Raw genomic sequence first — 12,163 nt, 5'->3', positions numbered from 1 at the left:
TGAAATATATGATTTTTCTGAGAATCAGGGATAGAAACATATTTTAAATTTGTACAGCTAAATATTGCAGTTGAAATAACATAAGAGGAACTAAAGTATTTTGAAATACTGAAATATGTAAATAAAGTTTTCAATGCAATGTTGTTTTATACACTGTTAAATGTTTACCTTTAATTTGGCTTTTTATACTAATTTCATTAGATCTATGGTTAATTAGATGGAATCTTTTAAAAATGAATGTAATTCCAAAATAACCATTGTATGAAAAGTAAAAAGCAACTCACATTGGCTATTTTTAAAATATCACCAAAGCTCAGTACAATTCCTGCCATGTAAGACACCCAACATGTGTTGACAATAGATTTATAATGATTTTAGAGTAAATAAAAATAAATCTATTTTGTTATGACAGAGTTTAGTGAACGCTGTTTCTTTACTGATATTTTCTAGTTAAAAACTAAGGGAACAAGAAAGGAGTGGCAAGGAGCTCATACTCTTCTTAATTTCATTGGTTGGTTTGTCCACTTGTTATTTCATAAGTTTTATTTTCCAAAGTTGGCTTTCATCATAATAGCAAATTTGTACAATTTTTGTTAAGGTTATTGGTAGAATTAATGCAAAACATTTATAATGCACAGTATATAAAATGTACTCAATATTATATATATAACTACTACTGTAGTATGTACTAGCTACTACTGTAATGTAGTTACTGCACTATTCAGTCTTCCCATCCATGAAAATCATCTCTCTCCTCACATTGAACGTTTTTTTTTTCTTTTATCACTCAACAGTTTTTTTTTATTTTTTTATTACTATGAGCATATTTGTTATTACAAATCATGATATTTCTTTATGCCCTTTACCCGACCTCTGCTGTCCCAACCCCTCCCCTCCCTCCCCCATCTCTAGTAACTTTAGGTCTGTTCTCTTCTTCTGAGAGTTCAATGAATTGTTGTGGTCTTTGTTTGTTTGTTCCTTTCTTTCTGACTTTCTTTCACTTTTTCTTAACACCCACTATGTTTATTTTCTTTTAGGACCAATGTATTACTTTTTAACTTCATTTCTAGTTAGTTTATATTGTGTTTGCTATTGTAAATATATACTTTAATTTGTGTTTATGTTAGTTAATGTTAATATAAAGAATATATGTGGATTTTCATATATTTATATTGTAGCCATCTGCTTTTTAAAACTTGCTACATAAGTTTTAGTCTTATTTTAGTTATTTCTAGCTTTTTATCCATTCTTATTTCAGTTTCATGTGTGATTTTAGTGCTAAGACTTTTGAGGACAATATTAAATACAATATTTATAGGGAAGTATCTTTATTCTCCTTAATGTAATAATAACTTCATTATTTCAGTACAAATTAGGTGTTTGCTGTTCATTTAAGATGCATTTATTTACATGCTATACAAACATTTCTATTTCTAATTTGTCATTTTTTTAAAAAATCAGGAATATCCGTTTAAGACATGAAGTTTTAATACTTCTACTAAAGAAAATAATTTGTACTGTCTCCTATTTGGTATTTATATGCTTCACAACAGAATGTAAAAAAACTGTCAATATTATTGATCATCTTTATGATCAGTATTAATTAGTGCATATTTTATTTATATGTAGAAATTTTATTGATTGGTGATCAATAGTTCAAAATTATTAACTAGGATGACTTTTTGCTATACTGCAATGTGCATTATTGATTATAAACTGTGGTGATATTCTCAAACTATGAAATTATGGCATTTCTGCCACATTTTAAGTAATAGACCTGGAGATAGGTTTCTTTATAAAACTGAAAATTCTTCATTACTACCTTACTTTGCAGCCACAATCCCTGAATTATGTCAGAACTATTGTGCTGTAAAAAAAAAAAAAAAAAAAATCTGTTTGATGGGCTTTAGTATAGACCAGTGGTTCTCCAGCATTTTGTCCCAGGTGATATTTGGTAATGTCTGGAGGCAGTTTCGTTCATCACCGCTGGATGGGGGAGTATGCTAGTGTCATGTAGTGAATCAGGGAGGACAAAGAGGTTGGTAAACATCTATGGTGAGAGTACACCCCATTTCAACAACCAATAATCTAATCCAAGTATTAGTAGTGCCACTTTTCAGAAACTTTGTATAAAGAAAAATAAGCTGTAATTTGAAGTGGCATTTTTTTCTATTTTATTGAAAGGTTACATGGAAATTTGAGATTGGTTCTTACCAAACAGCAACGTTTTTTTACTTTCTTTTTTAAATTTTTTTTTGTAAGTTTAAGGGAGAATGACACAAGAATGATTACTACAACATTTTAAATCCTGTGACTAGTTATACTAAACTCTCCCAAGAACTAGATCCCTTACAGGAAATGGTCAGCCTCAGCTGTTCTCAGCAGTTCTGCCATGAGCTCTGTGTAACCTGCCTCTGAAGGAGGCATCACATACATGTAGTGTGGACAGTTACTTATTTTGCCTTCATTTGTTTTATTCTGTCACCATTTGCAGAAAACATTTTATAGAGTTTGACGTTATACTTTACATCTGTGATTTGCTCAGATATGATTTCATGGTTGGAAAACATGGAACAGCAAACATTGAATCTTGTTTAAAAGAGAGCTGAAGAAACACATGAGGGTTGGTGAGAAGCCTTCAAATGCAGTAAACAGGTTCACAGATTGAGCTGACTATTTGAATTATGTTTTATAAACAGAGTGTTAAGTTCTACATTGTGTTTCATCAGGGATGCTATGTCCGTTTAAACGAACTAATTGTGCATTCTGACAAGGAATACATAGAAAAAAATATAAACTGTAATGTGCAGAAATGATATAAATTTCTCCTGTCACACTTTGGATGTCAAAATTAAATTCAAATTTTTTCCCAGCAAGATGACTGACTAGAGGTGGCTAGCTCCTGCCTCTAACGCAAAAAATAAGTCCAAAGCAACAAATAGATAGTCACCTGAAGAGTAAACAAGATCCAGGTAACAGTGAAGAAAACCCCCAAAATCTGGAAACCCAAGGCAGCAACATAAGACAGGAAAAACTCCCTCCTGGGTCTGGTGTGGAGATTCCAGAAGCCCCACACTACAAGGTCAAGGTAGGCAGGGGAGGGCCAGTGTCTGACACTCCCAGCTTTGATGCCCACAAACTAGGCTGCAGGGTAACCATGCAGCCCTCACGGACAGACAGTGACCCCAAATAGTCAAAGCAATCCTGAGCAAAATAAATAAATAAACAAACAAACAAACAAATAAAGCTGGAGGCAGCACACTATTTGATTTAAAATTATCATACAAAGCTCTAGTAACCAAAACAGCATGGTACTGGAATAAAAACAGACACACAGACCAATGGTACAGAATAGAGAACCCAGAAATCAACACAGATACTTACAGCCAACTGATCTTCCTCAAAAGCACTAAGAAAGGACAGCTTCTTCAGCAAATGGTGCTGGGAAAACTGGATGTCCATATGTAGAAGAATGAAACTAGACTCATACATCTTGCCATATAAAAAAATTAAATCAAAATGGATTAAAGACTTAAATATAAGAAGTGAAACTGTAAAACTTCAAGAAAAAATCAAAAACATAGGGGAAACACTGCAAGATGTAGGACTGTGCCGTGACTTTATGTATATTTATAAGACCTCAAAAGCACAAGCAACAAAAGTAAAAACATAAATAAATGGGATTATACCAAACTAAAAAGCTTCTGCACAGCAAAGGAAACAATCCACATAGTGAAAATTCTGCCTAAAAAATGGGAGATAATATTCGCAAACTATTTATCTGATGATGGATTAATATCTAGAATATTCAAGTAAAAAAAAATAAAAATCTGATTTAAAAAACAGGCAAAGGAGCTAAATAGACATTTTTCAAAAGAATACATACAAATGGCCAAGAAGCACATGAAAAAATGCTCAATATCATCAAGGAAATGCAAATCAAAATGACATTGAGGGCCGAGCCCGTGGCGCACTTGGTAGAGTGCTGCGCTGGGAGCGCGGCGACGCTCCCGCCGCGGGTTCGGATCCTATATAGGAATGACTGGTGCACTCACTGGCTGAGTGCCAGTCACGAAAAAACAACAACAACAACAACAAAAATGACATTGAAATATCATCTCCATCCAGTTAGACTATTATAAAAAAGACAGAAAATAACAAATGCTGGTTAGGATGTAGACAAAGGGGAATCCTTATACACTGTTGGTGGGACTGTAAATTACCACTATATACCACCTATGTCCCACATACCCAGGTTGAATTAGTTGACTTGGGAAGACAGTGCTGACTGAAACAGGGGGAGCTCCTGGCTGCTTGGCTGTTACAGTTATGGGACCTCGGGGTGGATAGTGTGATGTGCTCTGAGGAGGAGATGGAGAAATTGGCCTCCATCCCCATGCACCCATCCCTGAGGCAGCGGATGCAAAATAGCCACAGATATGCACGAGGGCCAGGTAATCACTCCTTAACAGAATGGTTGAATGCAGCTGCCTGAACCATGTGGGCAAATGCTGGAGAACTGCCCGAGATTGTTAGGAAATAGCAAATGTATGTGGAGTTGGTTCAAATCATTCGGAAGCTGGGGATGCGGCAGTCCATGTTTAATGTGAACACCGGTAGCCTGGACGATGAAAACTTTACAGGCAGCATAAGAGACATAGTGCTGCAAAATGCCCCGTCAACGTCCTTTGGGTCACTGATGGCCATACTGGCCCCATACATTGGTCGTTCTATTCATGAGGTAACGACCATGATAGCCAGCTTGAGTGAAGTAGAGGACAGGAGACAAGCAAAAGGGGTCCAAAAGGTGGCTAAGACCAAACCCCCAAGAAATGCTTGGGATTTTATCCCAAAGGGACCAAGCAAGACTAGCCATAAGCAGATGTGGCTTGACTTGCTTGCAGCAGGGGTTGATAGCAAGAAAATTGACCAGCAGCCAAAATGCAGTCCTGTTTGCCTTGTGGCAGCAATTATGCCCTGAACAGTGTTTTATTAAATGTCCGGAACCAGGTAGCAAGGTACGCTCAGTGGATTTAAAAGATTTTTTTGGTTGCTCCTGAGGAGGCGGATCAACTGTTCCATTTTGACTAGGGAGCAGGCCAAGGTGCTCATCTTTTGGGGGAAGGCAAGGACCGGAGGCCTCATGTCGTATTGGCAATGATGAAGCTGATGTGCTGGTTGGAGAGAGGTCCAGAAGCTGATGTAGCTGGGTGGCTACACTGGCGAATGCAGCATGCTGGCTGAAAGACCGGGTGGTCAATGACTTATTTTTCCCATGTTTATTCTTATTTAACAAAAATTGTCTGAAACCTTTCTTTAGAAAATTCACAGTTTCTGTGAACTTCACTGCTTAAGAAACCTAATAGCTAATTATTTAAAGCAATCAGCCCATATCCCTTTTCACTGGGATCGAGGGACTAGGTTGATTTTAAAAGTCAAGGGAGAAGTGTTTTCTCAACTTGTAATGTTAATGTTACGGTGCATTCGTGTGTGTGGGGGTGTGGGTGTGGGTGTGTGTGTAGGTGTGTGTGTGTGTGTGTGTGTGTGTGTGGTGAGAGTATCAGTTTAGAATCTTTGCCCTAAGTAAGCATCAAACCCAGATCCCTACCAACAAGCACACTGGCAATCAGAGTAATTAAAGTGCTGTGACATCTCCCGCTCAAACATTTCTATTTACCGTCTCTGGTATCCTCAGCCCCTCATCCTACTGAGACCCGTGGCCACTTTTTTCACTCCAGTCATCACGGCAGCAACCAACCCTACAGAGATGCTGACTGATTTCATACTGGCACAAGTTGACCATGGCTTGTCTCATGACTATTCCTTTTTATCCTGTCACCTTCTTCCTTCCATGAGCCTCTTCCCTCCTGCCCTACACAGTCTTCTTACCAAGGCTCCTGTAGCCGAGACACGTGATACTGCAGGGCCCATTTAAGAGAAGGTTCTGTAAGAATGAGAGTTTAATTGGAAACTCTGTTAACTCCTTGTATATTTGTTCTTGCTCCTTTCCTGACTCATTTGCTTTTTCTCTCACTGGCTTACCTGGAATTGTACTCGCCAATACAATAAAGGCACATCAACTTTGGCATCAGGCTCTGCTTTCTAGGGAACCCAAGTAAAGATGGTGCAAATAAAGAGATCCAGTTTTGGTATTTGAGATCCTCTTCTCATCATGGGAGAGCAGGATGAAAGAAAGGAAAATACTAAGAAAAGAAAGTTTCATGAAGAATAAAGAGAGGATGACAGAGCTTGAAAAAGGTAAGAGAAACAAAGCATATACATTGAGGCAGCTTCCTTTCCTATTCGAAGGAGGGCTATTTTGTATTCTGTATATTATTTTTATTTTTATCATTGTTTTCCCTGCAAAGAGCACTAGTAACCAGCAGGAATATAAGCCTTTGAATGAAACAGAATTTTGAGAGACAGAGACAGGAAGAGAGAGACTTACTTTCACAGAACTCCCAATGACCACTGTGTTCCAAACCCTATATACGTTCTGTTTATATTACACTCACTTCCTCGGTAGTCCTAGACATACTAGAGTATTCTGCCATCACTAAAGCAATTTTTATAGAGTGCCTATTCCATCATATATTTGTGCTTTTCCTGTCTATGGTCTTAGTTCAGTGCTGGAACTTTAAAAGTTGTAGTGTGTCAAAGTTCTGTCATAGGGCTCTTATTTTGTCCGTTAAAAAACATATATATTTAATAATACAGCATTTACTATAAAGTGAATATAGTTTATATGTATAATTTAAAGAGTATATTTAAATGAAAAGCATATTCCCACTAGCCAGCCTAAGAAATGAAAAGCTATCAGTGCCCTGCAGGTCAGCTGTGTGCTATGTTTTTATTGTCCACCAACCCCATAGAAGTAGTAAACTTTATCTGAAATTTTGCATTAATCATTTTTTATTAATCAGTATTTCATTATTTAATTTATGTATCTGTACCCATAATAAATTATTTAATTCTGCCTTTGGGTAACTTTATATAACTGGGAATAGACACTAAGTATTCTTTTCTTTTGTGATTTGTTTTTTCATTCAATTTTTATATTTGAAATAAATCTATTTGAAGAGTGTAGGCCGTTTCTTTCTCAACTAATGAAAAGTTGCATATAATATTCTATTGTATGAATATACAAAAGTCTATTTGTTTATTTTGATATTAGTGAATATTTGGTCATTTGAAATTTACTTGTTATGTAAACAACACCGCTTTGAACATTCCTGTACGTGTTCCCAGAGCACATGGTGAGAGTGTCTCTCTGAGTAAATCCCTAAAAGTTGAATGCCTGGAATTTAGGATATATGGATTTTAGTAAATAATATAAAACTCTTTTCCAAAGTGGTTGAATCTTAGTTCATAGTGCAACCAGCAGCATACTTATCATATCTCATGCATGTGTCTTTCTTTCAAGTTCTTTATCAGTATGGTGGATTTGAATCTTTTCATATGGTTATTTATCTTGAATGTTTTCTCTTAGAGATGCTTATTCATACTTTTTCCATTTTTCCTATTACTTTTTTAAAGGCTTATAAGCATTTTAAATTTATATTCTGGTAATTAATACTTTATTAGTAACATGTGTTGCAACATATTTTGCTGTCTTGTAACTTGTCTATTCCATTCTATTTATTAATCTCTTTAAGAATGAAAGTTCTTTATCTTAAGTCATATTCATTAAACTCTTCCATTATAGTTTGTTCCTAGTTTTTGGTTTTTGTCTAACATAGCTATTCTTTTCCATGGTGATAATGTACTTTTATAGTCTTCTAAAATATTATAGTTTAAGTTTATTGTATAAGTGTGGCATGAGCTATAAATCTGAATGCATTTGTTTTATTATATGGGTGCCATTTTCTCAGCAATACTTAATAAATAGTTTATCTTTGCTCTGCTGATCTGCTGTGACATTCAATGATATGTCAAATTTACATGTATACACGGATCTCTTTCTGAGCTCATTACTCTGCCCCTTTTGGTTTGCAAACAAATTCTACATTGTCTTAAACTGTATAAATAAACATAAGTGCTTTAAAGCTTTATAAGAAATGATTTGAAATCTCATAGTGTATGGATCCTCCTCATTTACCTTTTTATTGATGGGTATTTAAGTTATTTCCGGCTGTTTATTATTTATTACAAACTTTTAAGTAAGCTTGTCAATTTCTATAAGAAACTGTTGGAATTTGAAGTGGATTTGCATTGACTCTATAGATTAGTATAAAAAGAACTTAAATTTGTCTTTATAACCATAAATACATTATTTCCTTCCATTTATCTTGAAATTCAGTAAGGCTTTTAAATAAAATTTAATACATTTATCAATAAAAACATTGTTCCTTTTTTGTCAAATGTATTCCCAGGTATGCATATGTTGTTTCCATTTGTACACTTATTTAATTGCAATCTTGTACTGATTTTTGCTAGTGTATAGGTATATAGTCCTTATTACATAATGATTTTTGTTCAGTAACCTTACTAATGCTGATAATTAATGAGTGGTTTATTTGGGGTTCCTTATAGGGTTACTTATAAAAACATTCTTGATATTCAACCAGATTCATTTGGCTCACCCTAATATGTAGGAAATGATATTATTTGAAATCCTGAAACTAAACAATATGCCTCTTAATCTCTATTCTCTACACTATATCTTTTTCACCATCTATTCAGGATAAAATATTTGAACCTTTCTTTCAATTTCAATAATTCCCTTTTCTGGTATGTCTAATGTGACACCTAACCCATCCATTTAATTTTGGCTTTTAATACTACATTTTCCATTTCTCACTATTACAATTTTAAAATCTTCTTGATGATTTTTTTAATGCTCTCATTTCTTTTTTGTTTTCAAGCCTCCTTTTTATATCATGAAATGTAGAATGTCATATTTTATTATCTGTGAAGGATAAAGACAAAATTTGAAGCACGCATTTGTCTGATTCTGCTGGCTGTTATTTGCAGCATTTTTTCTATCATTCCTCCTCCTCCTCTTCTTCTATCATTTCTTCTTTTTCTCCTCATTATTATTATTGTTGTTGTTGTTGTTGTTGTTTACACTGAGTCCATATTACCTAGAGTTTTATTTAAAGGTTAAAGTTGATTTTTTTTTCATGGAAAAATTATGTTTTCATCTGCCTGTTGCCTGAGAGTTCTTCCAATGTAGGGTCATAACAATTTAATTATTTCCACAAGAATTTTAGACCACATAGGTAGCATGACTTGAACTGTCAACTTACATAATGATAAACTTCAAATTATTAAATTTTACAAAAGACATTTTTCACTCCTTTCATACCAATGTTAAAACATAGAAATTTCTTAAAAGAAGATGATATTCCTTTAATGATGTTTTTATTTTGGGAAAGATTTCCTACTTGATAATTTAAATGTAAGATACCACTTAGTTTTATCATTTTATTCTAGAATCTTATGCAACTCTAAAAAAAAAAAAAAGAACACATATGGTTATTAGGTTTTGTCAAATACTGAGTGGAAAAAGTGATTTTTGAAGTTTGCTTTCTACCAGTGTTCTAACTTACATTTGTTTTGGCCCTGAGACTTTCTTCCCAACAGCACAATTTTTTCAAAATATTGTTTTACTTTTTCCTGCTTGCATAAATTGTTTGACTGTATAATTCAATCAAGATATGTTTTAGATCATGTGTTAATAAAGAAAACACCCCATCTCTTTCCTCTCTCCTCATCTAGGTTCCTAGTTAATTTTACACAATCCTGTGGAATGAGAGTGTTCTTCAAACTTCTAGATATCAAGCCATCAGGTAGTTTATTGGACTGGATGTCTACTAATCACTTCAATAATAGTATGACTACAATTCATTTTTGTTAAAATGATCATTAACATAGTGTCTGGCTCATGGTATAAGATGAATTGGAGAATAGAAAGTAAATCATTGCATTTAGTACATGTTATTAGACGTCTAAGAGAAATTTAAAATTAGAATTTCAATATACAAGTATGGTCATAAAAATAGGAGTCAAAGAAATAAATTAGAATATTTTAAACAAGAAATGGTATTTGAAGTGATGAGATTAGACAAACTGTTGCAAATGGAGAGTGTGGATACAGAAGAAGAAAAGGTATAAGATTGGACCTTTAAGCATGTATAGAAGTTAGAAAAAAGGGAGCTTGAACTGCTCCATCTGTAGAACTGAGAGCAACAGGGTTGATTTTGATTAAAATAGCATGAACCATCTCATGATTCCAAATCAATGACCAAATAAACATAATGGTACTTATGTTTTGGAAATTTTCAGAACTTGGAAAGTTTGAGAAACTGAGCCAATCTGCCTTTAAATAATTCACATAACTAGAGAAATTAACCTTGCTATTTTTTTATGTGCAAGTTACAAATACAAATGCTATTAATGATATCTCACAATGGCATTAAATAGGCTGTGATTATTCTGTCAGAAATCATGACATTAATGTATGTAACTAAATCATCTTTTCATGTCATCATATACACTTAATTAAAAATGCTTCTCAACTGCCAGTTGATTAGAGCAAAGGACACCAAGGGACTGGGTTTCAAGCTCCATTCATAACACAATCAGTGGAAAGCCTGAAACTACAGACACTACTTAACCTTTCTGTGCTTCGTTTGACCTATTGGTCTAATGAATATAAAATGATGTTAACCTCAGAAAGGTGCTGAAAGAACTGAATAATTCACTATCTCATAAAAAGAACTGGTAAAAAAAAAAAAAAGAACAACAAAAAAATCTAGATGGTGATATTTAAGTAGAGGTAACTTTTGGTTTGGATATATTTTTTAAAATTCCACTTTCACTGGTATCTTAACCAAAGACCTTATAACTTAATATTAGACATACTTATAACATATAACATAACCTATAATAACAGTCTAATAATGAGTAAAGGAAGGAAAAAGCCTAGGGCAGACAGCCTTTTTAATATTGAATGTTACCGTAAACTGCCTCATTATAAGCAAGTATTTATTTATATGATTTGTGAATAGTCACTTTATTTTATGGAAGTTAATATTTTTATTTCTAGATTCCTCCATTTGCTGTTTCTTAAGGTTGACTTAACAGATTTCTGGCATTTCAGCAATATTATTCCAAAGAACTTGTATTTTGAACAAGTCACTGCTTGTTCAATGTGCCGTATCTTTTCATTCTGACTTAGTCTTCACAAGGTAAATCTTCTTGCTGGGTTGCCTATGAATTGTTAGGATTTATTCACCCAATGAAACTGAAAATTTAATATTGTTAGCAATGAAAAAGAGAACAACTTGGGGATTTTTGATCCTTTAAAATTCTTACCTGCATTTTCCCTCAGAGACAATAACAGGGGATATCAGAATGTTATCTAAGGAGGCACCTCTCTCTGAGGAGTTCTAATCCTTATGCTTAGCATTACATAATCAGTTCAAAGCAATAAAGGCCTTTTTGTGTGTGTCTTGTTTTGTTTTGTTTTTCAGTTTTGCAGTTGGGGAGTTTTCCATGGGCCAAAGTAAAAGTCAAAATCATTAGGCAGACTAGTAAACAGTCATTGATATCAACTGTAGATGGTTGAAAGTATAATTGTGACATGTCGACATAATTAATTAGCTAATATAGAAAATAATAGAAATTTTAATTGTATTTTAAAATGAAAAAGAACAGTCTTTTTCCCCTCTAAATATTTATGCAATTTTTCTTATTCATATTCTAATGTATATGCATATTTATTTTACCATAAAAATATTACATGATGATCTGTAGTGTTTCTACTTATGTTTACAAAGGCTGTAATGTTTTGTAGATTAGATGTACTATACTTATTATTTCTTTGTTGCAGGCTATTTACACTATAGTCATGCGTTGATCAATGACAGGGATACTTAGGTGGTGTTAGGCAATTTCATTGCTGTGTGAACATCATAGAGTGTACTTACACAAACCTAGATGGTACAGCTTATGACACACTTAGGCTATATGGTATAGCCTATGGCTCCCGAATGATGGTTGCACTACAACATTATGATGGTTATGACATCACTAGGCAATAGGAATTTTTCAGCTCCACCTGTAACCTTATGAGACCATTGTTCTATATGCATGTGGTCTTGACCAAAATGTCATTATTCAGCACATAACTGTATTTTCATTTTTTCAATATTTTAGA

This window comes from Cynocephalus volans, chromosome 9 (genome assembly GCF_027409185.1).
Source record: "Cynocephalus volans isolate mCynVol1 chromosome 9, mCynVol1.pri, whole genome shotgun sequence".
NCBI classification, from domain to species: Eukaryota; Metazoa; Chordata; class Mammalia; order Dermoptera; family Cynocephalidae; genus Cynocephalus; species Cynocephalus volans.
This window is presented reverse-complemented; position numbering follows the sequence as displayed.